The sequence below is a fragment of the Heterocephalus glaber genome, unplaced genomic scaffold (genome assembly GCF_053883595.1).
Source record: "Heterocephalus glaber isolate CG9 unplaced genomic scaffold, H.glaber_assembly_v1.0 deba00000943, whole genome shotgun sequence".
Classification (NCBI taxonomy): Eukaryota; Metazoa; Chordata; class Mammalia; order Rodentia; family Bathyergidae; genus Heterocephalus; species Heterocephalus glaber.
In genome coordinates, this window is record NW_028258175.1 from 623,924 (window position 1) to 648,886 (window position 24,963).

At 46.8% G+C, this 24,963-nt stretch overlaps 1 long non-coding RNA gene and 1 pseudogene across 1 annotated transcript; both read left to right on the plus strand.

Annotated features, from left to right (window-relative positions):
* Positions 1–4,802: 4,802 nt before the first annotated feature.
* Positions 4,803–12,031, plus strand: LOC110344205 (uncharacterized). Its single transcript, XR_002386634.2, has 2 exons — positions 4,803–5,105; positions 11,227–12,031. It is a non-coding gene; the product is annotated as an uncharacterized LOC110344205 (long non-coding RNA).
* A 631-nt stretch (positions 12,032–12,662) lies between these two features.
* LOC147828610 (RNA-binding protein 4B pseudogene) lies at positions 12,663–14,489 on the plus strand (annotated as a pseudogene).
* The last annotated feature ends 10,474 nt before the right edge of the window (positions 14,490–24,963 follow it).

Consider the following 24,963-nt stretch of genomic DNA (forward strand, 5'->3'; position numbering starts at 1 on the left):
ACACTCACCTCAAACTCCTCCTGGCTCAGCCGCCAAGTGCTGAAATTGCAGGTATGCACACCATACCCAACTCTTTTCCTGGTGCCGGGTATTAAACCCAGGGCCTCACATGCTAGACAAGTGCTCCATCCCCAGCTCTCCAGCCAAGTCTTGAGTTGATCAGTGATACACCTACCATGGCCCCAATAGCACATGAAGCATATGTTGGCCTGTCAGGCATGCATACCCCTGTAATCCCAGCCCTCTGGAAGGCTGAGGCAGGAAGATCATAAATTCAAGCCCAGCCTGGACAATTTAGCAGTTTAGCAAGATCCTGCCTCAAAATAAAGAAATAAAAAGAACTGGGAATGCAAGTCAAAGAAACAGTCCTGGCACCAGTTTTGTAGGAGTTCCAAGTGTTTCCAGAAAGATCACATTAAGAGCATGGTTAGGGGCCGGGGATTTAGCTCGGTGGCACTGCACCTGCCTGGCAAATGAAAGGTCCTAAGTTGGATTCCCAGTACCAAAAAAAAAGAGCATAGTTAGGCAGAGGTCACACTCAGAGCAGGGCCAGTCATTTCACCATCTCTACAATAGCTCCTCCTGCTTCCCACTCTTGAAAGCAGAAACAGGGCCTGACCTGAAGGGGACCCAGGAGGAAATTAACTTCTTAGAAGGTTAGGAAGTTGCACTTATTGGGGAATAAGAACCACAAACTTTTGATGAGTGTTCTTTTGCTTTTAGAAGTGAGAGAGATAGATAAAAATATCAAAAGGCAATAGCAGGCCGGGTGTTTAGCTCAGTGGTGCCAACGCCTGCCTCGCAACCGCAAGGTCCTAAGTTCGATGCCCGATATAAAAAAAAAAAGGCAATAGTGTTGCCCCAACTCGCAGAATGAATTATATTGTGGAGTCATTTCTGGGTCAGATATCCCCTAAGATACCTGACCCTATATAGCTATGCAGGGCATAACGTCAATTTTGTCACAAAGGCACATAAATGTGGGTGTATAAAACCCACGTTTATTCTTTAGAATATTTCCATTGATGAATTATTAATTTTAATTTTATGAGTTTTATTATATTAAACAATGAGTACTTAACAGGAAAAAATATCACAAAAAATAAAGTATTGATTCTTTTTTTGGGTACCAGGGATTGAACTCAGGACCTTGCGCTTGCAAGGCGGGCAGCGGAACCACTGAGCTAAATCCCCAGGCCTGAAATTTCAATATTTATTGAGTATTTCTAAAAAAAAAAATCAAAATTTTCAACATCAACTGTTTTTGGCATACAGTCTAAAAAAGAACAACATAAATAAATTCCTTTATGAGCTACAATGAAAATTCCAATATCACTGTACAAAAAAAATAATCTTTACTTCAATTACCACACCTAAGTCTTCACATGTGACACCAGCATGTTCCATACAAACGTATCACTTACATTGACAGAACATGTCTTTTTGCTTTTTGGCCTTTTTTGTAGGACATACTTGACATCTCACTGGTCTTGGTATTGTGTCACGAGGTTCTTATATTACACGATGTATAGTTAACAGGAACATAAAATATCAATAAACTAAAGTATAAAAGTCTTAATGTGTATTGTGCATTTAAAATAAACACCAACATTTTCACATGATCTTTGCTTCAACTGTCACACCCAAGGAGTCCCCACACATGACAACTCCATGTTCCATGCACAAGTATGGCTTACACTGATAGCACATATGTTTCATTTTCCTGTCCTTCCTTGTAGGGCACAGTTGACATCCTTTTGGTTTTCCTGTTGTCATAGCAGGTCTCCGTGATGTTGCACCTGACTGTTCAGCTGTCAGCTCACCACTGTGCTCCACAGTTTTTTTGCATAGTTCCCTGGGCAGAAACACTTTGTTTTTCCACTGCTGTAAATGATCTCCTATGAGTTCCAGTCCCAAGCCTCTAAGAAAATTTCTCTGTGGTATTGCATTTCTTATTTTCTTTGTAAACTATCAAACTATTTATGCCACACATGTTTGGGATTAAATAAAACACAACCATTGGCCAATGCTTTGAGTTTCGAGTGACATCATAGTTGCTGCATAACTCATCAACATCTCCTCCACCTTTGGTTTTGTTGTAGAAAGTTCCCATCTCGGGCTTCCATTTTGTGGAGGTTTCCCTATCAACATTTCCATCATGCAATGTTGATGTGAGCAGTACCAGTTTGTTTTTCTTGGTCACATTCAAAGCCTATGTAAATCTTTCTGAAATTTAAAGATTGTACTATACAATTCTCTGTTTTGAAACTGCAAAATTTCATTTGGAATTTCTACTTTGTTCCTGTATACAGTTCCTACGCTGGTCAACTTGTGCTGTGTTAGCAAATGTAACATTCATTGGAAACTGGTAAAGCTAGTGTTGAATGTCACATTCCAATTAGTTTGGGATATGGGAGCAGCAAGTCTGTTCACAATATCATTCACTTTATTACTACACCAATAAAGACAAGATGGCTGAGTTCCAGGATCAATTTCTAAATTGAGAGCATAGTAAGTTTTCACATCTACAAGGGCATAAATTTTTATACCCCTTTTTTTTTTTCAGTACCAGGGATCGAACTTGGGGCTTTGTGCTTTCGAGGCATGCAGCAGCACCACTAAGCTAAATCCCTGGCCTTTTATGCCATATTTTGACCCACTGCTTTTCCATAAGCCTTCCACATTCCTGCAATTACCATGAGAAATCTCTGCTAACTACAGCAGACCTATGAATGTTTTCGGTTCAGTTAGTGAGGTGTCATAATAAATACATTTTTGAATATGGCTATCGGTACCTACAGAACATTTTACTTCTATTTCAGCTTTTGTGCATTTCACAACATATTGTAGCATTTCATCTGCTACAATTTCCAACATTACCCGGGCGTGGTGGCTCACACCTGTAATCCCAGCACTCAGGAGGCTGAGGCAGGAGAATCGCCATGAATTCAAAGCCAGCCTGTGGTACATAGTGAGTTCAGGGCCAGCCTGAACTACAAAGGGAGACCCTGCCTCAAAAACAACAACAACAAAAAAAAAAACAATTTCCAACATTGAGTGGCAGTGCTGGCATTCTGTCCAATAATTTCACCCCTGCCAAGATCCTCACTATATTTTCGGACCTAGTTCTAACATCGGTTCATTCCATTTGGTTGTATGACCATTTTGCAACATTCCAATAGTCAAATATGCACTTACATTGCTGTTTTCTTTGTCACCTGAATTAAAGAGGTCTGCATTCCCTGTGTCTGTATCAGTCAATTCTTGCTCCATTTCACTGTCACAGGAAATTTGGCTAGCATGGCCAACGTCAAAGTCATCATCATCTCCATCATCCAGCATGAGTAATCTAATGATTCACTTTTGACCTTCTCCAAAACTTGCAAATCTGGTTTTTCATGTGCCATTGTGCTGAATTGGGCTACTTCTACCAGAAAAATCAAAAGAAAACTTTTTTTAAACAAATCCTAAATGCACAGAAGTTTAGCAATGAGTATGTCATGGGTAAAACTCACCTGTTGTTGCTCTGAAGCTCCGGTACCTTGCCATTTGTCTGCCAAGTGGGTGAATGCACAGATGGGTTTTTGCTACTGTGCAGCCACTGTGAGTCACGCCTAAATCCCACTATGATAAAATACATGTTTTCATAACAGAAGAGTGGTGTGGGTGTATTTTACCTCCTGTGATGCTCAGGTAAAAATATGCAAAACCTGTTAGCCACAGCATTATGTGGGTAAAAATCCTGGCTTGACACTTTTGCATACACCTTATCGTTCATCATTCATTGCACCAAGTGAGTAAACACAAAGATTGCTTCCTGTATCCACCAGGCACAGCTTCTGAAATGCACAGCCAGCTACTATTATGCTAAAGTAAAAATTTATAGTAGAAAAGTATGGGGTGGGTTGTTGTGACCCAATGTTATGCCCCTTAACCCCTGAGAGGTTGAGCCAGGCCTAAGAAGCCATTGTAATTATATTTTATATTGACTATGCAAACAGTAATTGACAATATTAAAGAAAATAAGAGGCCAGGGATTTAGCTCAGTGGTTCCACCACCTACCTGGCAAGCGCAAGGTCCCAAGTTCGATCCCCGGTACCAGAAAAAAAAAAAGAAAAAAGAAAAAGTCATGTCTATATGGGATTCTGGGAACCTGAGGCAGGAGGATTGCAAGTTTAAGCCATGCCAGGACAACTTAGTGAGACTCTGCCTCAAAATAAGAAATAAAAGCAAGCTGGGGATGTAGCTCAATGCAAAGACCTTGTGTCAATCCCCAATACAAAAGTACATAAATAACCCACGTCAGCTTTTCTGCACAGTTCCTACCCACATCCTGCACAGACACCAACTCATCATGACAGGGTAGCTTTAACTCTGTACCTGTTTTTGCCATGTATGTTAGCACAGATGTGTTTCATGTAGCTTTATAAGAGTCACAATTATAATTTTAATGAACATAAAGTATTCCATTAAGTTGAGAAATAGTGTTTTACAATTTTAAGCAATACTGAATTAAATAATTTTCCAAATTATAGGTTTTTGCTTCTTTGGATTATTTCCAGAGAAAGAATTATTTTTAAAATTAAATTACTGGAGCAAATTAGATGCACACTGAGGGGCCATCCAAAGTCACTGCCAAATGACTGTCCCAGTGGGTTGTACAGTATGCAATTCTGTTTTTAAGCAACACTTACAGACCATGAGACCGTGTTACAGTTTCAAACCATTTCATAAATTTCATCTCAACCATCCGGGAAGTCAGTACGATTTTCACTTCCCGGAGCAGGTAACTTAGCAGATTAGCTGCCCCGCTCTGTCCTGTGGGTCTCCACAACAGGGGAACTGGAAACACCAGCCTTGCGACAGAAGTGGCCGTGGGTTCCCATTCTGACACATGAGAGGGAAGAGAAGCTGACACTGCCTCTCCCTCACTTCCTGCCTAGAATGTGGAAGTGATGCTCAGTGCAAACCAAGTTATGAAAGAGCAGAGGGAGCAGAAAGGGAAGAGTCTCTTCACAGAGAAGATCAGAGAGACCAGGAGGAGGCCACATGGCCTCTGAGAGAAGCCGGGGTGAAGACCGAGGCCTGGAGCAGCCCAGACTTGGTAAGTGCGATCCTCACACAGCCTCAGAGCAGAGCCCCACGCCACACCACGTGTTCCTGTAGAGTTGTAAAGAAGTCTCTCTTCCTATGAGATGACTGAGTCTGTAGGGTTACAGCTGCTCTCATGATTTCTGTTCCATGTCGGTGGACTCAAAGAATCAAGATCAGTTAGGGGTTTTGTTCTTCCTACACCGCAAGCCCCTGATCGCTCTCTGAGCCATTTGTGCCCTGTAGAGCAGTGTGCAGAATGAAGCAGCCTGAACCAATGAGTTTCCAACAATCCCAACTTCAATTTTTTTTCTGTTGTCAAAGTACACCCCTGGTTTGTGGCCAAATAAGGCCAAGAATCAACAGGTAAAAGAACTTCCATTTGACCCCAATAGAAAGATAATTTGGTGCTTGTCTTAGTTATTCTTCTCATCGCTGAGACAAAATACCCAACTCAAAGTTAAAGGAGGAAACGTTTATTCTGGCTCACAATTTGTAGAGGTTTCAGTCTAAAATCAGCTGGCTCCAAGACAGAGAGGCATGGCAGAGGGCATCTCAGAAAAGGAATACCCCACGACAGACAGAAGACCGGAAAAGCAGCAAGCAGCAAGAACAGCAACAGCAACCTTCTGTTCCTTATATCTTATTCAGGCTACCCTGGGTAGCACTCACATCCAGGGTGGAGTAGCCTTAACGCTAGCATTGCACCATGAATCAATCCCAGCATCATACACTCTAGATCCACCCACCTCTGGAAAGGCCCACCTCTGACCCTATGAGGCTTTGGAGGGACATCTAGACACAAGCCATAGCAGCACCAAACTATTTTGTGAATACTCAAACATAAATGAGCCCAATCTGTGTTAGGCACTGGAATCCACACAGCACCGTGGTTAAGACCATGGCAGTGGACCAGGGTTTGGCCCCTGGCTCTCCCTTGTACTAGAGCCTCATTTTCCTTATCATATAATAGGATATCATAATAGGATAATATCCTATTATCCATAGTAAACATTTGTCATGTTTAGGCTATGCAGAATCCTTTCTCTCTTCTTTTGCTAATAACACCTAATTTCTTCCGGTCAATTCCTTCTGTACCATTGCATGCAGTCTTGATAGTTAAGGTGCCTGGTCCTTCCTTAACTAAATGGGTAGTCTCTTGACCCAGCGAGAGCCATGTGGACTCTACTTATGCATTTTTATTTTGAGCACAGTGATGCAAAGATAGAAAAATTAACATTTGGTTTTCTTCTCTCTGTTCATGGGAACTCCAAAGCCATAGTTTCTTGCTCTTGTTGAGTTTGCTTCTTCAACTGTCCCTCCCACCCTGTGAACCACTCCATCAGCTTGGCAAGCCTCTTTCTTCTAAAAGTATGACTCGGAAACTGCCCACACCGTTTGCACATCTCTCATGTCATTGGTCAGAACTTAGTCACACGACCACACACAGCTGCAAGTAGCCATGTGCCTAGCTAAAACTGGGAATTGTATTCTAAAGAAAGGTGAGGAAAATGGATTCCAGAAGACAACTAGCTCTCCCTGCCACACTCTCATTACCTCTCTTGTACAGTTTCACAAAGTAACCATGATCCTCCTCCACAGGACCCTACGCCATTACAGCCACATTTCAGGGCAAGGCTCCTTACCTGGGGCTACAGGCCTCGGAGTTTGGGGAAAGGCTACAGGTATGGGAAAAGTTTTCCTCCAAAAGAGTTTTATGTGGTTAAGATCAAGAAATTAAGGGAAATGGAGGTTTACTATTTCCATATGAAGGAACACAGAGGTGAGAAAGGGCCTTCTGCATCCCCCCCGTTTCCTCTTCCCAGCCCTCACTGTGAGGGAGCTACAATCAGTGGTTCTGCTGTACAGTGGTTCTGCTGCCTGCCTTGCAAGCTCAAGGTACAAAAAAAAAAAAAATACATCTCTCCTCCTTTAAATTGTGGGTACTGGATATTTTGTCCAAGAGACAAGGAAAGTGACTAAGACAGAGGACAAGGGATGTGATCTGATTGTTGCTCTTCTGATTGGGCTTGCAAGGCAGGCAGCAGAACCACTGAGCTAAATCCCTGGCCCCCAAGAGATGTATTTTGACTCACAGATACAATTCCTAGTCAGCCAGCTCCAAGGCAGAAATCCTGCTGTCCTTCTATCACAGGACAGAAGAGGGCCATGGCAGAGGCACAATGCTCATCCCACAACATCCAGGAAGTAGAGAGAGATTCAGGACCACGGGACAAGGACACACCCTTCCAGGTCATGACCCAGACAACCCACCTCCCACCAGCCCTACTTCTTAACAGCACAATTAGCTACTTGCTATTGAACCACTGATGAGTACAGCGCCCCACGGTCATTCACCTTCCACACACATAGAATCTAGGGAGACATCTTAGACCTAAGCCATAACATCCTCTCCGAATTCCAAGAGTAAGCAGGAAACCTTAGGTGGTGTGCTGAATTAGACATGTGTCAAAGCCGGGCATGGTGGTACACACCTGTAATAGCACTCTAGGAGACTAAAACAAGAGGATTGCATGTTGGAGCCCAGTCTGGGCAACTTAGTGACTTAGCATGACGCCGTTTCAAAATAAAATAAAAATTAGAAAGGGCTGAGGCTGTAGCTCAGTGCAAAGGCCCTGGGTTCAGCGCCCAGTACTGCCAAAAATAAAAAAGAAAGAAAGATATTTGTCGATCCCTCCACTAGATTATTTACTCATCAGATATTTACTGAGAGCCTACTATACGTTGGGTGCTGTTTCAGGATCAGTTTATGTTCTTGGTGGGTAAATACTACACTTTCCTTAAAAGGCTGCATCTATCCCAGGGCCCAGCGCTATATTTGGGCAGGACTTGGTAACTGCTGGTTAGATGAACCACACCACAGGTTTGGTTTGGTTTGGTTCAGGTTTTGTTTTGTTTTGTTTGTTTTGCGATGCCCAGGGTCAAACCTAGGGCCTCACCTATGCTAGGCACCCTAGGTACCTTACCACTGATCTACAGCCCCACCCCGCATCACAGTTTTGATTTTGTTTTGAACATTTGCAGTCATTCATCCCCAGTATCCATTCCCCCTTCCTGGAAATTCTCAGTTTCCATTTGGAAGACTATGGTTTGGGGGACACCGATTTTTCCCCCAGCTGTTAGGGCAGAGCAATGAACTAAGCTAAACCAATTCATTTATCCCATCACCCTCGCTTACGTGACTGATTCGCTCACAAGCATGTGACCAATCCAAGTACATGCCAGGATAAAGATGCCTTTTCTCTTCCCAGGATAATGTTCTATGTGTTATATGCCTATATGTAGATTTTTTTTTTTGATCAAGGCTAGTTGGAGTCCTATATGCCTCACTTATCTGTATGTCAAGTTCTTTTCCCCTGCTTGGGAAGTTTTCTGTCATCACTTCTGTGAACAGTTTTTCTATGTCATCTGCACTCTCTCCTGTTTCTTCGTTGACTCCAATCAGTCTTATGTTATTCTTCTTTGCATCACCAAGCAGCTGCTGAATTGATTTCTCGTGGTCCCTTACAATTTTAAAGAAATTTTTCTTTTCCTGGTCACTAATTGCAATCTTATCTTCTATATCTGAAATTCTGTCCTTACACTGGCTCATTCTGCTGCATAGACTTTCAGTGGAGTTTTTAATCTCCTGGAAATCTGTTTGCATCTGTTTTATGGATTCCATTTGTTTCCTATGTTGGGATTCCATCAAGTTCCTCAGCTCTTTTTTTTTATCTGTGTCCTCTCTAGATTTATTAATCATGTCTTGCACTATGGGCACAATCTCTACTGCTTTCTGAGAAATTATTTCTGATTTCATTTTTTCCAGATCCTCTTTTGTTGCCAGTTCAGGGACTTCCCAGTATAATGTAAAAGCTGAAACCACTGTAGTAATCTTTACTACTCTAAAGAAAGTTTACCTGAGAGTGAACCAACACATCACAGAAACAGAGCCCAGTCCCTCTTGGAAATGAGAAACTCCTGATCAAAGCACACCTAAACGCTCTTCTACCTCTAGACTTTCCACTTGGATCAGCCAGCAAATCCATTTCATTGTTCAAATCATTTTGAGATAAAGACATTTCTCAAAAGAGGTACAAATGGCCAATAAATATATGAAAAACTGTCTAGCTTACTTAGCCATCAGGGAAATCCAAATCAAAACTACACTGAGATTTCATCTCACCCCAGTCAGAGTGGCTATCATCAAGAATAAATAAATGAGGGCCGGGGATTTAACTCAGTGGTCCCGCCATCTGCCTCGAAAGCGCAAGGACCCAAGTTCAATCCTCAGTACCAAAAAACAAAAAAAAAGAATAAATAAATGTTGGTGAGGGTTCAAGGGGAAAGGAACCCTGCTGGACCATTGGTGGGGATGCATATTAGTACACCCACTATGGAAATCGTGTAGAGGTTCCTCAAAAAACTAAAAGTAGAGCTACCATTCGATCCAGCTCTACCACTCCTCAACATATCCCTGAAAGAATTAAAGTCAGCATAGCACAGAGATAGCTGTATGCTCATGTTTATGCAGCATAAGTCATGAAAGTTTAAGCTACAGAAGCAGCCTGGGTCCCCTTTAATAGGCAGATAATGAGAATGTGGTATACTTACACTACAGAGTATTATTCAGCCATAAAAAACAAAAGGCATGTTATTTTCAGAAAAATAGATGGAACTGGAGACCATCATGTTAAGCAAAATAAGCCAGACTCAAATACTATGTTTTCTCTCACATGGGAAATCTAGCAAAAAATTTTAAATAAAAAAATGTAAAAAGAGAGATGACGTGAAAGTAGAAGAGAGACTGTTAGGGAAGAGGAAGGGGCTGGAGGAGAGGAGAAAAGGAAAAGGTAGGGAATGAGATGAGAAAATGATCCAACTATGTTATATGTATGCCAAAGTGAAACTCACTGTTCCATACGACTAACATGCAGTGATGAAGAAAATAAACATATAAATCATTTTAAGGTGAATTTTTTTATTTGCAACCAAAAATTTCCCAACTCGTGCAGAGAAATGAAGTTTTACATGGTGGAGGAGAACCCAAGGGTAAATGACTGACGGTTCCCAAAAGGCAGTCCAACACTAAGTGAAACACTGAGATGTGGGGCCGGGGGTTTAGCTCAGTGGTTCTGCCGCCCGCCTTGCAAGCACAAAAAGTACCGAGTTTGATCCCCGGTACCAAAAAAGAAAAGAATACTGAGATGTGTGTGGATCTCTACGGGGTTCCAAACAGTCTGAAGAAAAAGCAGAGAGACAGGTGTGGCACTGCTGCCCATAATCCCAGCACTCTGGGAGGCTGAGGCAGGAGGATAGCTCAAGCCCAACCTGGGTAACTTAGCAACTTAACAAAACTCGGTCTCAAAGTAAAATTTATTTTTTAAAAGGGATGAAGACTGGGGGTGTAGCTCAGTTCAAAGGCTCTGGGTTTGATCCCCAGTACCTCAGAAAAAGAAGCAGAAAATGAAGAATCAGTGGGCCTCTGTGTACGCACTGTGCAGCTCTTACTGCGCAGTTTGGATAAGAGGCAGACCAACTGTGTAGATACCTCCCTAAACCCTGAAATTTCTCATCACCTACAGTCTAAGGTCAGCCTCCTTGGCCCATGACAATTTAGTACCGTAACTGGCTTCAGCTTTTCATAGCCCAAGCATGCTGCAACAGCTGTGCCCCAGTCCCCGAGTGTGCTCAGCGTCCAGCAGGGCCCTCACAACCTTCCCCTCCCAACATTCGCACCCATGCAGGTCCTGCCCACACTGAATCAGGGCTGGCCTCGTGGCCAAGAGAGTAGAGCAGCAGCGAAGAGCCACGACTTCCAACCCACCTGGCGAAAAGCACTTCCACTGCTGCCTCGCTTCCTCCAGCAATTTTTTCTGGAGGCTGAAGGAAGTCAGCCACTGTGCTGAGGAGATGTAAGCGATCTTGGAGCAAAGTCATCAGGGAGAAGCTGAGGCCTCCATCAACACCAGTACTGTATTTCCCCCAAAGGAAGACTGAGTCTTAGATTCATTTTTACTCCAAAAGTTGCAGTAGGGCTTTATTTTCAGGGGCTGTCTTATTTTTTCATGTACAACAATCTATATATTTATTCACTTATTCGGGTGCAAAAATCTGCATTTATTCAAATACAGTCACGCCATCTTCTGGAACATCACCCTGACTCCCCAAACCCTGAGCTCCAGCCCGAGTATCTTGCGACTCCGTTACCTGCCGTCACGGTCGGAGGTGCCTGTTCTGGCCAAGGTGTTCCGTGCGCCCCGACAAGACTGTTTGAACTAGGTTGGCATCTGTCACGGTACAAAGCGTCCCTCCCGTTCTGGCCTGCCCCACACGGTATGTTGCACAATGCTGCTGTCCTACGTCTCTGTTCTCGTGTCCTTGCGTCACAAATAAATAATGGAAAGCCTCAGTTGTCTGCTGTCCCCTGAGGCTCTCTTACGACCAAGAAGCAGCCCCTCTGCGTTCTCCGGCTGCAGTTAAATCTCATCGCCGAGTAACGGGCTTCATCTCCTCCACAGCCATGGCTGCGCACCGCAACACAGCGCTAGCGGAGGAGCCCAGTCTTCCCCCTGAGTTACCCCCCCAGCCCGCCTTCTTCATTCATTCATTATCTAAAATCCAGATCTCTCGCTGAGCCGCCCAGCAGGATAGGCTCAAACTTGCAATCCTCCTCCCTCAGCGTCCCAGAGTGCCGGGAGAGAAATTTGCTGGTAGTTTTAGATATCTACTGTAACCTGCCACTGGGCACACCCAGAACGCCGTCCTTCTGCTTCTTGTTGTCATCGCAGGAGCTCCTACTTCCCTCCAGGGCCCAGGTCAAGCTGTCGCCTGCTCTGAGAAACTGCCTGATCCCCACTCAGACCCGAGCTCAGTTGCACATGGCTCCACTATCAGTTCTCACGCTGTGATCTTACTGTTTAAGAACGTAATTCTCCCACTACGTCTGACTGAAGTCAATAATTTTGAATCATCAAAGTGTACATTTCTGGGGCAGCCCACTTTCCGGTCCCCTTCTGTCTCTCTTAGACAGAAGCTCTCTTTCTCTCAATAATTTTTTCCTACTCTTAAATAAAAAAAGAAAAGTGTATATCTCCAGGCCGGGGATTTAGCTTAGTGCCACCACCTGCCTCGCAAGCTCAAGGTCCTGAAGTGGATCCCCAGAACCAAAAAGAAAAGTGTGTGTTTCCAGGATTGAGTCTGGTGTATGCTACATTAAAACTAAGACTTCATCTCTGAACAAAACAAAGGACCCATTCCACTGATCAGCAGCGCAGAGGGGTAGGAAGAAAGAAAAATGGGGCAGGGCTGAGAACATCACTTAGGGGCTGTTGGCCCCTCCGCCATCACCCACAGCCTCCTTTCTCTGGTCAGAAAAATGCCAATAAAGCCTAGATAAGCTATACTGGGCGGCTCCACAGTCTCTTTTGTCCTAAAAAACAAAAATTAGTCTGCTGACAGAAAAACATAAGAACCACTGCAATAGACGGCATGGTGGTGCATGACTATAATCCCAGCACCCTGGGAGGCTGAGACAGGAAGACCACAGTTCCAGCCCAGCCTGGACAATTTAATGATTTAATCTCAAAATAAAAAATAAAAAGGAGCTGGGGTTGTAGCTCAGTGTGGAGGCCTTGGGTTCAATCCACAGCACAGGAAAAAAATTGCAACAGAGAACAGGAACAAGGCATGTGGCCTGAAACTGGCTGCCAGGGTCACGACAGGCCAGAGAAGGGGGCTGGATCTTGGCAGCATCTGGAGGAAGGAACCTGCGGTTCCAACATCTCCTGCTCATAGACAAGCAGGAGGAAGTGTGTCATAACGGGGACTGGACAGCCACCAACCAGGTCTTTCCTCAGAGTCTCGACAAAGCAAGTTGCTTAGGCACTGGAGAGCAGGAAAGTCTCAAACTGGAGTTTCAGAAGAGGTTGGAGTGTTGCCCAGTTAGCACACAGGAGGGAAGAGGTACATTCAGGAAGGATTACAAAAGTAGAAAAGGGAGGGTAAATTCAGATACAGTCATGAATATGGGAATTAACCAGCTGATCTGAACAACACAACTAATAAGGCAGAACTAATAGATACATGTTGAAGTCATTCAGACATAGTTGTCTCAGAATAACTTTAACCACAAAGCATAGTTGACAAAAACAATCTAGTGTTATTCTACAAAAGGGCAGAAATCATACGGCACATTCGGACCACGCATGTTAAGGTAGAAACAGAAAGTACTGAAATATTAAAATGCCTAGCTCTTTTTCTCCACCTTATTTTTTATTAGTGCACAGTAGTTCTGCAGAACGCTTGGTGTCATGCGGTAGATTTGTACATGAGGATAACATACTTTGACTGTTTTAACTCCCCGTTACTCACCTTCCCTTTCCTTCCTCTGGTCCCCTTCTGCTTTTCTAATAAAAATGGAAATGTTAAGAACACAGCACAGATACTTAATACACAGCATATTTTAAAAGTGTTCTGGGGAGAACGGGCCGGTCCCCGAGGCTCGAGCCACCCTGGCCACTTTGTGGGGTTCGCTCTGGCGCAGGAGCCGCCGGCACTGCCAACACCCGGAGGCTCTTGTCGGGATGGTGAAGCCGTTCACTGGAAACCTGCCACGGGCAACCAGCGAGCAAGAGATCCGCTCACCCTTGGAGCAGCATGGGAAGGTGCTGGAATGTGACCTCATCAAGAACTGCAGCTTTGTGCACGTGGAAGACGAAACTGCAGCTGAGGGTGCCATGCGGGGCCTGCACCGCCACAAGCTGCACGGGGTGAGCATCGGCATGGAAGCCAGCAAGAAGAAGAGCAAAGCTTCAGCCAAGGTACACGTGGGCAACATCAGTCCTGCTTGGCCCAACTAAGAGCTTCGAGCCAAGTCTGAAGAGTGTGGTCCAGCCATGGAATGTGACATCGTGAAAGATTCTGCCTTTGCACACATGCCATGGGCAGAAGAGGCAGTGGGGGCCATCCGGGCCTTGACAACACAGTTTCCAGGTGGGTAATTGCGGGCTAAACCCTTGGGCTGCAGTCATGAATGAGAACTCACTCCGAGGTCCCTTTTGCTGGGATGTTTCCATTGCTTCCTGTTTCAGTAAAGAAAGGAATTTGTGCCCAACTATGTTTTCTTCGTTTGTTTGCTTTTTGGTACTGGGGATCGAACTCAGGTCTTTGCGAGGCAGACGACAGAACCACTGAGCTAAATCCCCAGCTGTGTTTTCTTTCTTAATTTAATTTTTCTAAGTTGACTTTTCTTCCCTCTTGATACTAGTGTCTGTAGCCTTTCAATCTGATCCTTATATTCTCAGCCTCTGAGCAGCCCTAGGTAAGCATTATGCTGGCCTCCGCTTTTTCCTATACAGTGGAACCCTCTCGTATTCTGCTTGTCCTTAGGAGCTGAGCCCTTCTCCCTGCCCCCTGCAGCATCTCCCTTCCCTTTGAAATGACGGTGTAGCACAAGCAGCCTTTTCTCTGTTAAATCTGGACTCGAACATTGAAGCCATTCTTTTGAAGTTGCTAGGACCATTGGAGGTCTTGCTTTGTTTTGTTTTTGTCTGGCCTGTGATTGTGAGACAGCATTAGCTGAAATTTAGCCAGGTTTTCTCCACTCCCTTTTTTTCCTTTTTTTTTTTGACAAATAAATATTTCTAACACTAAAAAAAAGAAAAAAACGTCTGGTCAACAACACTAGAAGGAAGCTCCAGAACTGGGTAATTCAGAGGCTTGGTGGCATTTTTAAAAGACTTGATAATTTCTCCCATGTCACTGCAATTTCACAGTTAGGATGAACTAACTGCACGGCTGGCTAGTACGTGGTGGGTGGGAGATAACGGAGAACTGAACCCAGGAGGTGCCAAGCTACACCCCAAGCCTCGTTTGTGTTTTTTGCTTGTCTGTTTTGTCTCTTAGGTTTTGTTTCCTTTTGAGACAAAGTCTGGCTAAGTTGCCCAGGCTGGGCTCAAACGTGCAATCCTCTGGCCTCAGCCTCCCAGAGTGCTGGGATTACAGGTGTGCGCCAGGCCTGGATAAATTCTTATGTACCACTACACAGTTTCTCCTCATTTCCCTTCCTTACACTGGGGGAGGGATAAACATGCATATAATTAGAAGGAAGAAAAGTGAAAAACACAAAATCCAGGATAATGGCACCTCTGAGGGGAGCTAGGAACTGGGATAGGGACACCCCTGAATACGTTCTTAGTGATAATCTACCTATCGGGTTAGGTATTGGATTCATACGGTGTTCATATGTTTAAATAAATAGATAACAGGATGAAAGAAGTCGTACATGGAACAGTTGGTGAGTGTACCGATGAAGGGTTCTGCGAAATCCAAATCGGCACGGGGCGGGGACAGTTTCTGTGCCACGGATCTTACATTTCCAGCGGCAGGGCACGGGCTGCGGGTGTAGCTCACTGGTAGAGCACTTGCATAGCACGCATAAGGCCTGGAGTTTGTCCCCAGCACAGAAAAAAAATGGGGCTGTTGTTCCAAACAGATGTCCAAACTACAGTTGAAGCAGTAATCTGGTCTCTCTTTTCCTTGGAAACAACTTTCTGCAGCTGGCTCAGTTTCCTCAACCATGAGATGAGCGGTGTGGGCCAAATCGGCGCTGGGCCCCTCCGAAGAGAGGACGCCTGATCCAGCGCAGGGGCAGAGCAGGGCAGGTCCCGCTTCCCGCCCCCCGCCCCGCAGGGAGCCCCGCCGGCGGCCTCTCACCCTGTGTCCTGCCCGCCTAGACACCTGGACACCTGGCAGGCCCGGCCACTCCTGGGAAATCTATCCTGCCTTTGACCCCGGAAGAGCCGGTGCCAGGCCTGATGCCCCAGGCAGTGATGACTCACACCCGTCCTGAAATGCCACTCCCAGCACCTGTGGGGCGGGGCCTGTGCAGCTCCAGACCCGGGAGAGTATAACCCGGTCCTCACAGCAGCCGAGGTTGCTTTGCTGTTGCCCGCCACCAGGCCTCTCCCCTTGTAGGGCCCCAGAGTCCTCAGGAGGCCTCCTGCTGAGTCCACTTTGTTCCCGTGAAGCCCTCTGAGGCTGACTCTAGAACAGAGCTGCAGGATGCGACTGGCACTGCTGGGGTCCCCTGAGCTACACATTTTCGCCTGCTCAGGGGGCTCCCAACCACTGTGGCTGCTTCTCCCTGGCCGTGGGCTCTCCAGAGCCTCAGATGAGGCCAGCTTGCAAAGATCGGGTTAGAAGGGCTGGGGAGTGAACCCCGGAGCAGCCCTCGGGATGTCTGGTGGGAGCACATGTACAGCGTGCAGGTCCCCACCCTGGGGTGGGGGAGCATTTTCCCACCGCTCTCCCTGGGATGAAGCCAGCCCGCTTTGCATAGCTCGTCTTGCTTCCCCACTCCTTGGCTGCTTTGTGCTTCTGGAACTGTGAGCCTTCGCCCTGTCTCAGAGCCTGCTCCTCAGAGGAGCAGACTGAGGCCTAAGAGGAGAGGTCCCCAGTCCTCCCTGAAGCCTGATCAGCAGCCCGGCCCTCGGCCTGCATGGCCTCCTCCACCTGGAAGATCTGACAGAGGAGTTCAAGTGTTTCCCAGACTCCATCCACCATTGCCACTATTTTTGCCACGAGCTGCGTGCCCTTTTCAGATTTGTCATACTACCTGCAGCATTTACCTAGTACATTTTATCCGTTCTTTTTTAGTTAAATTTACTTTTTCCACCCTAGATTCTGTTAAAAATCAAAATTATATATCAAAGATAATGCATCCATATCCAAAATTCCAAAGGTTCAATAATGTACACCGTAAAAAGCAAGCCTTCCTCCCAGACCCACGTCTCCTGTTTCTTCTCTAACTTTCCAAGACAGTGTAGGGCTGCACCCACCTGCCTGTGTGTGTCTCTGTGTGTGTTCTCTTCAATGTGTTTAAGTCAGTGTTAGCTGGGTACTGTGGGAGTCAGAGGCAGGAGGATCATACATTTCAGCTCAACCGAGGCAATTTAGTGACTTTGTGGGGCTCCGTCCCTGCCTCAAAATAAAACATGTAAAAAGGGCCAGTGATGCAGCTCAAAGCAAAGGTCCTGGTTTGAATCCCTAGTACCACAGAAGGGAGGGAGGGGGAAAGAGAGAGAGAGAGATCACTAGGAATCCTATGTATTACCATTTATCTTTTTTTCCCAGAGGATTTTTTTCTTGTAATTCCATCCATAGTGGACTTATAGTTTGAGATGACTGTTTGTTGTCTCCTCTTATATCATGAGTGCTTCCTATTTTATTAAAAACTCTTTGGCATCACATCTCATACTATTTGGTTCACAAAACTTTATGAAAAATGAAAAGGTGTTTAAAGAAAAAAGAAAGGTGTTTCCACAATAAAAACTGTTTCTACCCATTCGCCCAGGCTTGAGCAACTGAACAGAAAGCATTTCCTGGCTCTCAAGTTCTTTCTTGAACCACTCAGCCCCACCCGGACTTGCTCAAGGTAGCAAAGGTTGAGATTGGCCCTGGCTCTTTCAGTCCCACTAACACAAGCCTCCCTCTGAGGGTCCAGAGAACCTGTCTCATTTAGGGCAAGGGTTTGATAATGACTGAACAGATGTGCAGAGAGCTGTAAACAAAGCACTCAGGAGGCTGAGGCAGGAGGACCACTGTGAATTCCAGGCCAGCCTGTCCTACACAGTGAGTCCAAGCTATACAGAGAAACCTTGTCTCAAAAAGCAAAAAACAAAAAAAAATTTGCAGAGAGACAGGTTTGACCTTCAGGCCTGACACTTCTATTCGGTTTCCCATTGAGAAAAACTTGTTTTTTCCAATAAAATAGAGACATAATTCTGACCTTCAAGAGACTCAAGTGAGATTATGAATTTGAGAGCACTCTGTAAAATCTCATATGTGTGTGTGGTATTGGGGACTGAGCCCAGGGCCTTCACACTGAGCTACATTTTATTTTGAGACAGAGTCTTGCTAAGTCGCTTAATTGCTCACACTGTATTCAAACTGGAAATCCTCCTGCCTCAGCCTCCGAGGGTGCTGGGCTTACAGGTGTGTACCACCACACCCAGCACTCTGTGAAATGTTAGAGCCACACCTGTGTACAGTGTGACTGCATTGGAATCAGGCATCATGAGTTAGATGCAGGTTTGGGCTCCAGTAGGTTTACTCTAGGGAGTGTCTGCCTCCATCACCCCTGAGGGGCACAACAGTGCCTCCCAGGAGAGCCTGTAACAGCTGCCAGGTCACAGCCGCCCAGTGAGCGTCACTCCGCCCCTCCTGTAATTAGCTTGACCTTGAAGGTTGACAGAGAAAGAGGGCACAGTGCTAGGGAAGGAGGACCAGGGAGTGCGGACCAGGCTGCGGCTCTGGGTAGAGTGCTTTCCCAGCATTCAAGAGGCCCTGAGTTCTGTCCCTGGAGGGGAGGAGCAATGGAGAGACAGAGGCACCTCAAGGAAGGAAAGAAGCCTCCTTTTTCTTCCACTGCAGGTCACTTTAAATTAGACACGGTGATGCTGAAATTTTGAATTATGTTAGACATTTTAATACCTGAAAATGAGACGGGCGTGGTGGGGCACGCCTGTAATCTCAGCACTCTGGGAGGCTGAGGTAATAGGATCGCCATGAGTTCAAGGCCGGCCTGGGCTACAGAGTGAGATCATGTCTCAAAAAAAACAGAAATAAAATATCATATATTTTTGGTAAGCTCCGGAAAACTATGGTAGAAAAACCAAACTCTAAATTCAATTTCTTCCACTAAACTCCCACGCACTTCTGATGCCAGGTGTGTACAGCGGTTTTCCCTGAGCATCAGTAAGCAATGCTGCAGCCTGGACACTGGCTGAGTGTCCTCTACCCCAGCTCCACCCTACACCACCACCTGAAGGAGCATCAGGTCGCCCAGGCTGAGGGTTCGGTGCCCAGGGCTGCCCCCACTTCGGGTGTCAACTGCAAGCTCGAGTTGTTCTACCTGTGCTTCTGATGACCCACTACGCATCAGGGCACCTTGACCCCTTCTTGAGCTTTCCTTAATTGCTAGAGAAGCCTAGGAACACAGCCTACTGTGTTTCCTGGTTTATTGCAAAGGGCATCACAAAGGATACAGTGAAGACAGGCGGAGGGTAAGGCAGGGGGAGGGAGGGGCACAGAGCTTCCACGGCCTCTCCGGGGTGCCACCTTACAGAACCTTCTACCTGCCCTCACACCCAAGGTGCTCCAACCCTGCCCTTCGGGAGTTCATGGAGGCTTCACGGTAGAGGCTTGAGCGAGTCCTGCACTGGCCACAGGTGACTAACTTGGTCTTCAGTGCCCTCCCTTCCCTGGAGACTGCAGGGTGGCTGAGAGTCCCGACTCACTCAACCTGCCTTGGCCTTCTCAATGACCAGCCCCATCCTGAAGCCACCTAGGGGCTGCCAGCTATATGCCAGGAAATGAAGACAAAATATGTAGGTCACTATCAGAGGGCGATCAAGATCAATCCTCCGACTGCCTAGAGAGGGGGAAGGCGAGGGCTAAAGAAAGAAAGACAACAGCGACCTGCGTAATTTCAAAGCATATGGGGGCGGGAGGTCAGTGCCTCAGAGCAGCAAAGACAAGGACTCCCCGAGCCGGCCGCCATGTGCTGGGCGCACACAGTAATCGGAGGGAGCATCGGGTGACCTGGGGGGCGCGGCGATCCCTTGTCAATTTGGATCTTACACTGATGAAGATCTTAGGTCGATGAGGATCTTATGCTGATGAAGGCAGCAAGGACAGCATTCTTACGGTAGTAAGTGGGATGAGTTAAACTGATGAGGAATTTGTCCCTCCCCAGGTGAAACCTTTCTACGTGGTGCTCAAAGAACCAGGACGTATGTCTTCAGCTGATGAACTCTTGCCCTTGAGCCTCACAGCATCACGGGACCACTGAGGCCTCAGCTGTGACCAGAGCCAAGCGTGGAGTCACGTTCCCGCATGTCATAGCCAGCTTGTGGGAAAGGAGACATTGGGCCTCAGACCGCTATAGTCATAGTTTATCTATGAAATGATTTTCCCAAAAATCATGTAGAATTGCTCCTGACAGGCCACAATGTCATAACTACTCACCCAAATGCCAACAGGGATTACTTCTGATGAGGGAAGAAGAGAAGAAATCAGGATGGCTGAAGAGAGTTTTCCCTTTATCTATAAGATATTATTAAATATATTCATTCATCATTAAATCTCATTCCCCCGAGGCTCTGGGGGCCTAGATACACCAATGCAAAACTCTGTGGATGCTGGCCCGGGGATTTAGCTCAGTGGTTCTGCCGCCTGCCTTGCAAGTTCAAGGGGCCAAGTTCAATGCCCGGCACCAAAAAAATGTGATAATAATAATAAAACTTTGTGGCTGCCTTTGTTTAATCTTGAAAATTCAAGGAAATCCTACACTCTGCTTCATGATGTGTTAGTTTCAATATAAACATGTGATTTTCAATTCGAATTTATTGATTAAGTTATATAACTTGGGGCCGGGGATTTAGCTCAGTGGTTCTGCCGCCTGCCTCGCAAGCGGAAGGACACGAGTTCGATCCCCATACCGAAAAAAAGTTATACAACTTTACCATGCCCATCATGATCAAGAATAGCAATAACCTTGGTGTGGAGTTGACAGTCCAAGATGTACCAAGCAACTGTAGAGCCCCACCCTTCAGAGTCACCCCGTCAGGCCCCTAGGGGCCTGGAAGCCCAGCTGCCACCGCACAGAGCCTGGTGGAGCCCTAGCTGCTGCACGGCCTGGCACCGTGAAGATGAGTACAGTGCTATAATGTGGGAAAATTTAGCAGCTGTTCCTCAGACAAAGGGCTATGCTCTAGAATATATAAAGAACTGAAAAAGTCAGACCCCCAAGCTCAAAGACCCAATTCAAAAATGGGCTTCTGAAATGAACAGACATTTCTCAGACAAAGAAGTAAAAGCAAATAAACATGAAAAAATGTTCAACATCACTGGTCATTTGAGAGATGCAGATGAAAACAATGCTGAGATTCCACCTCACCCCAGAAAGAGTGGCTGCTATCACGAAATCAACCAATAACAAATGCTGGCGGGGATGTGGGGAGAAAGGAACCCTGCTCCACTGCTGGTGGGAGTGTAGACTGGTGCAACCACTGTGGAAATCAGTATGGAGATACCTCAAAGAACAAGGACTGGAGGTCCCATTTGACCCAGCTATTCCCCTACTGGGGATCTTCCCCAAAGAATTCAAAGAATCATACCACAGCGATATATGTGCACCCATGTTCATAGTGGCACAGTTTGTAATAGCTAAAGCTTGGAAACAGCTCAAGTGCCCATCAGCTGGAAACTGGATAAAGAAGATGTGGGTTTTTCTATACAATGGAGTACTACTCAGCCATAAAGAACAAGAAACTAGAGTCATTTATAGCTAAATGGATGCACATTGAGGCCATCCTCTTAAGTGAAATAAATAGGACACACATGTGTAAATACCTAATAGTTTCTCTAGTGTAAGAAACTGAAAGTGTAAATAAGGATGAAAATGAATAATTCATAATTTGAAATAGGAAGAAAAGGTCCGAAGGGGTAGTGCAAGTGGGAAGGGAAGGGGAAAGTAAAGAAGGGAAAGGAAAAATTATGAGAAAAGGGAAAAATGGAAACCAAGTCTGTGTAAATAAGGAAGGGTGGAGGGGATGAAGGATGCACAGGTAATGGAAAAATAACCAAGATACATCATATGCAGGTACAAACACCGAATGATAAATGTAAGCATACTGTATACCTAAAATGTACCAATAAAAGAACTTAAGAAAAGATAGATAAATTAAATAATAATTTTTAAAATGACACCAATTTTTCCTACTAAAAAAAAGAAAAGATGAGTGAGGTACTGGATGCAAAGTCATGCTTTTGCTGCAGTTCCACGCGTGGCTCTGGCTGCTCTGCAATGGGAGGCCACAGTTGGCCCGGGAGTTCCTGAAGCGAAGATCCTCCTCCTCCGTGAACAGCAGGGAGCAGAAGCAGGAGCAGGCTGCACAGAGGAGAAGGCTTCGTGGTGAAAGAGGAAGTGAGAGAAAACCAAGGCAGCCCAACTCCACTCGTAAGAAACACCCTCCTGCTAACACTCTCGCCACTCCCAGGGAAGCTGCTTTGGTCCCTGCGTGCCAGTATCCTCTCGGGACCACGCCCCAGCAGGGAGCGGCCACATTCAAACCACGGCAGGGCTGGGGAGGAGACGCTGGTCCTCTAGGACACAGCAGCGGCCGGACCCACTTCTGTACCCACATCTCACCTTCCTGCACCCCGAGGGGAACTTGGCTGGCCCAGGCAGCCGCTCTCACCAAGGGACACCTGGGTCCAGCAGTGCCTCCCTCCATCCCATCTCTGTCAGTCACCTTGGGCAACCACACAATGACTTCCTTCAGTGCATCCGGCTCAGGCTGGGGAAACTGCAGAAGGAACTTGTGGCAGTCAAGGAAACAAAGTTTCCTGATACAACTTCTGCTGCAAGGAGCATGTGCAGCTCTCAACTGAGGCCGGGGGAGAGGCAGCCGGTCCCTGAGACGCAGGACCCCAGACGGGTGCCTTTGGCTGCAGGAGCCCTCGCAACAGTCGAGGATGCTTCCACCAGCTCTGGGCCTCTGGTCTGCACTCGGGTCGGGCTTCACCACAGTCACATGGCTCGCTTCAGTCCCCTCCCACAGGCATCCGCCCTCCTAACGACTGTGCTTACCACCTGTCAGAACCTCCCTCATTTCCTGGGGAAGTGGCTTTGAGCCGTTGGATACCTATCCCTCCCCAGGCCTCCAGAGCCCCTGTGTAGGCAGCTGGGGGCCACAGATGTGCAGTGCATAGGAAGGGGTGCTGGGAGCCAGCATGGGGAGTGACCAGCTCTTTCTGGAGGAGCCTAGATCAGGAAGGGAAAAGAAGCCCAGCATAGCGGTGCACACGTGTAACTGAAATGCAATAGCATGATTCTTCATGAAATCAAAGGGTGGAGTTGAGGACAAAGGAGGTAGACCGGAAGAATGTTTGTTAAGAAGAAAGAAATAGCTCCCAGTGGTGGGAAGGAGACCCGAAAGTGGGATGCCACAGGGACTCTCTGTCTAGGAGTTTATACCAAAAACTGACCAGGCCTGAGACTATTCTGAGTCAAAGTGAGGTCGGCCTACAGGACGAAAGCCACTTAAACCAGAAACGGGCCTGTGAGGAGTTGAGCCACACAGCAAGCATGTGTCCCCAGGCGTCTCTTGGCCTCTACCTAATGGTTTATTAAAAGAACAGAGAGGCAAAGACCTTTTCCAGACAGTAGGAACAGAAGCTGTCACAGTGGTCGCCGTCACCCTGCTTTTACCTGTCCCAGCTCTGGACTTGTGTCTGGTTCTTGTTCACTCTCACTTCAGGCTCCTGTGCATCTAGCCTTGGCCTGTGTGGTCCTCCTGACTCTCTTGGACCCACTGCCTCTCCAGCCGCCTGCTGTCTTCTAACTTGCCTGCCTATAATACCAACACTCTAGGAGGCTGAGGCAGAAAGGTCAGAAGTGGGCAGGCCTGGGCAATTTTGTGACCCAAGAGGACCCTGTCTCAAAACGTAAAAAATAAACAAAAGCCCTGGGTTCAATCTCCAGGAGTGGGGGGCGGGGGGGAGTTGATTTCCAGAGTCCTGAAGGATGAGTGGGAGAGAAATTCCTTCCTAGCAAAGAGATCCCTGACTAGGGAACACAAGGGATCCAAGATGCAGTAGGGCCGAGGGTTGACATCCACAGGGCAGGGATAGCAGATGAGCCTGGAAATGCCCAGGGCCCTGACTGCAGAGCCAGACACTCAGAGGTAACAGAGTCAAAAGTTTTGAGATTGCTCCAACTGACTCTGGTCACCTGAAGGCATTTGTGGGGTGTGTTTGTATCTCCCATGCCGGGGATAGAGCATTTATGTTTTCAGGAAGATTAGTCAGGTCAAGCTCAGAGGCTAGCTGGGCATGGTGGCATACACCTGTAATCGCAGCACTCAAGAGGCTGACATAGGAGAATCGCCACACGTTTGAGGCCACCGTGGGCTACATAGCAAGACCCTGTCCAAAAAAACAAACAAAAACAAAAAAAGCATAATTAAAAGGCCACTGACCAACAACAGGTCATTTGTCTCTGCACACAGATGAAATGAAGGAGTCAGATTATAATAGGTTTTATCAATTGTGATGAGTTTTACAGCCAAGTAATTCATTTCCTTTATTGTTTGTCTTCTAGCTGAAGAGCTTCTGAGATGAATCCTCCCTTCCGACTCTCAGATCCCCGCAGGTCTCCTGCCAGGGGACGTGCTGAGCTTGCCCCTCTTCCTGGCTAGGCCTTTAGGCCTTTCCTACCTACCCACAGCCTTCCCTTTGTCAGCCCCACACCTACCATCCCCCAGGAAAAGCGCCACACGGCAAGCAGCTGCTGAGAGACCCCGGCCCTGTCACACACAGCAGCAGCCCCGCCTGGCCAGCACCTGCCCTCAGACAGAAGCAGGAGCAACCTGCAGTCCCACTGGCCCGATCCCCAAAGGCCCCTCTCTGCAGCACACAGGGGCACTCCTTCTGGCCTCAGTGGGCCCTCCAGAGCCCAGGAAATGGGGTGCGAGCTGCAGCCCGAGGTGAGCGGGGGGACGATTCCGGTAGCCCTGGTGGGTGCCTTCTATGCCCCACAGAAGAGGGCCCAGAGGAACCTCTTCCATGTCCAGGGTGCACAGTGAACATTCTCAAAGCCAAGGGAGCTAAGCTGCAAGTTGGTGGCCCACCATGGCCTCTGACAGCTTTAAATTTTGTGTTTGCTTATTTTCTGCTCCGTTGTAAATTTCTGTGAATAGACCTGTGCCTCTGCAGACCCACCCACCCTGGGCCCTCCGCTCCCTCCCTCCCTCCACCTCAGCTTCTTCCTGCACCCGTGGGCCGCCTGGTGGCCAAGCTCAGGG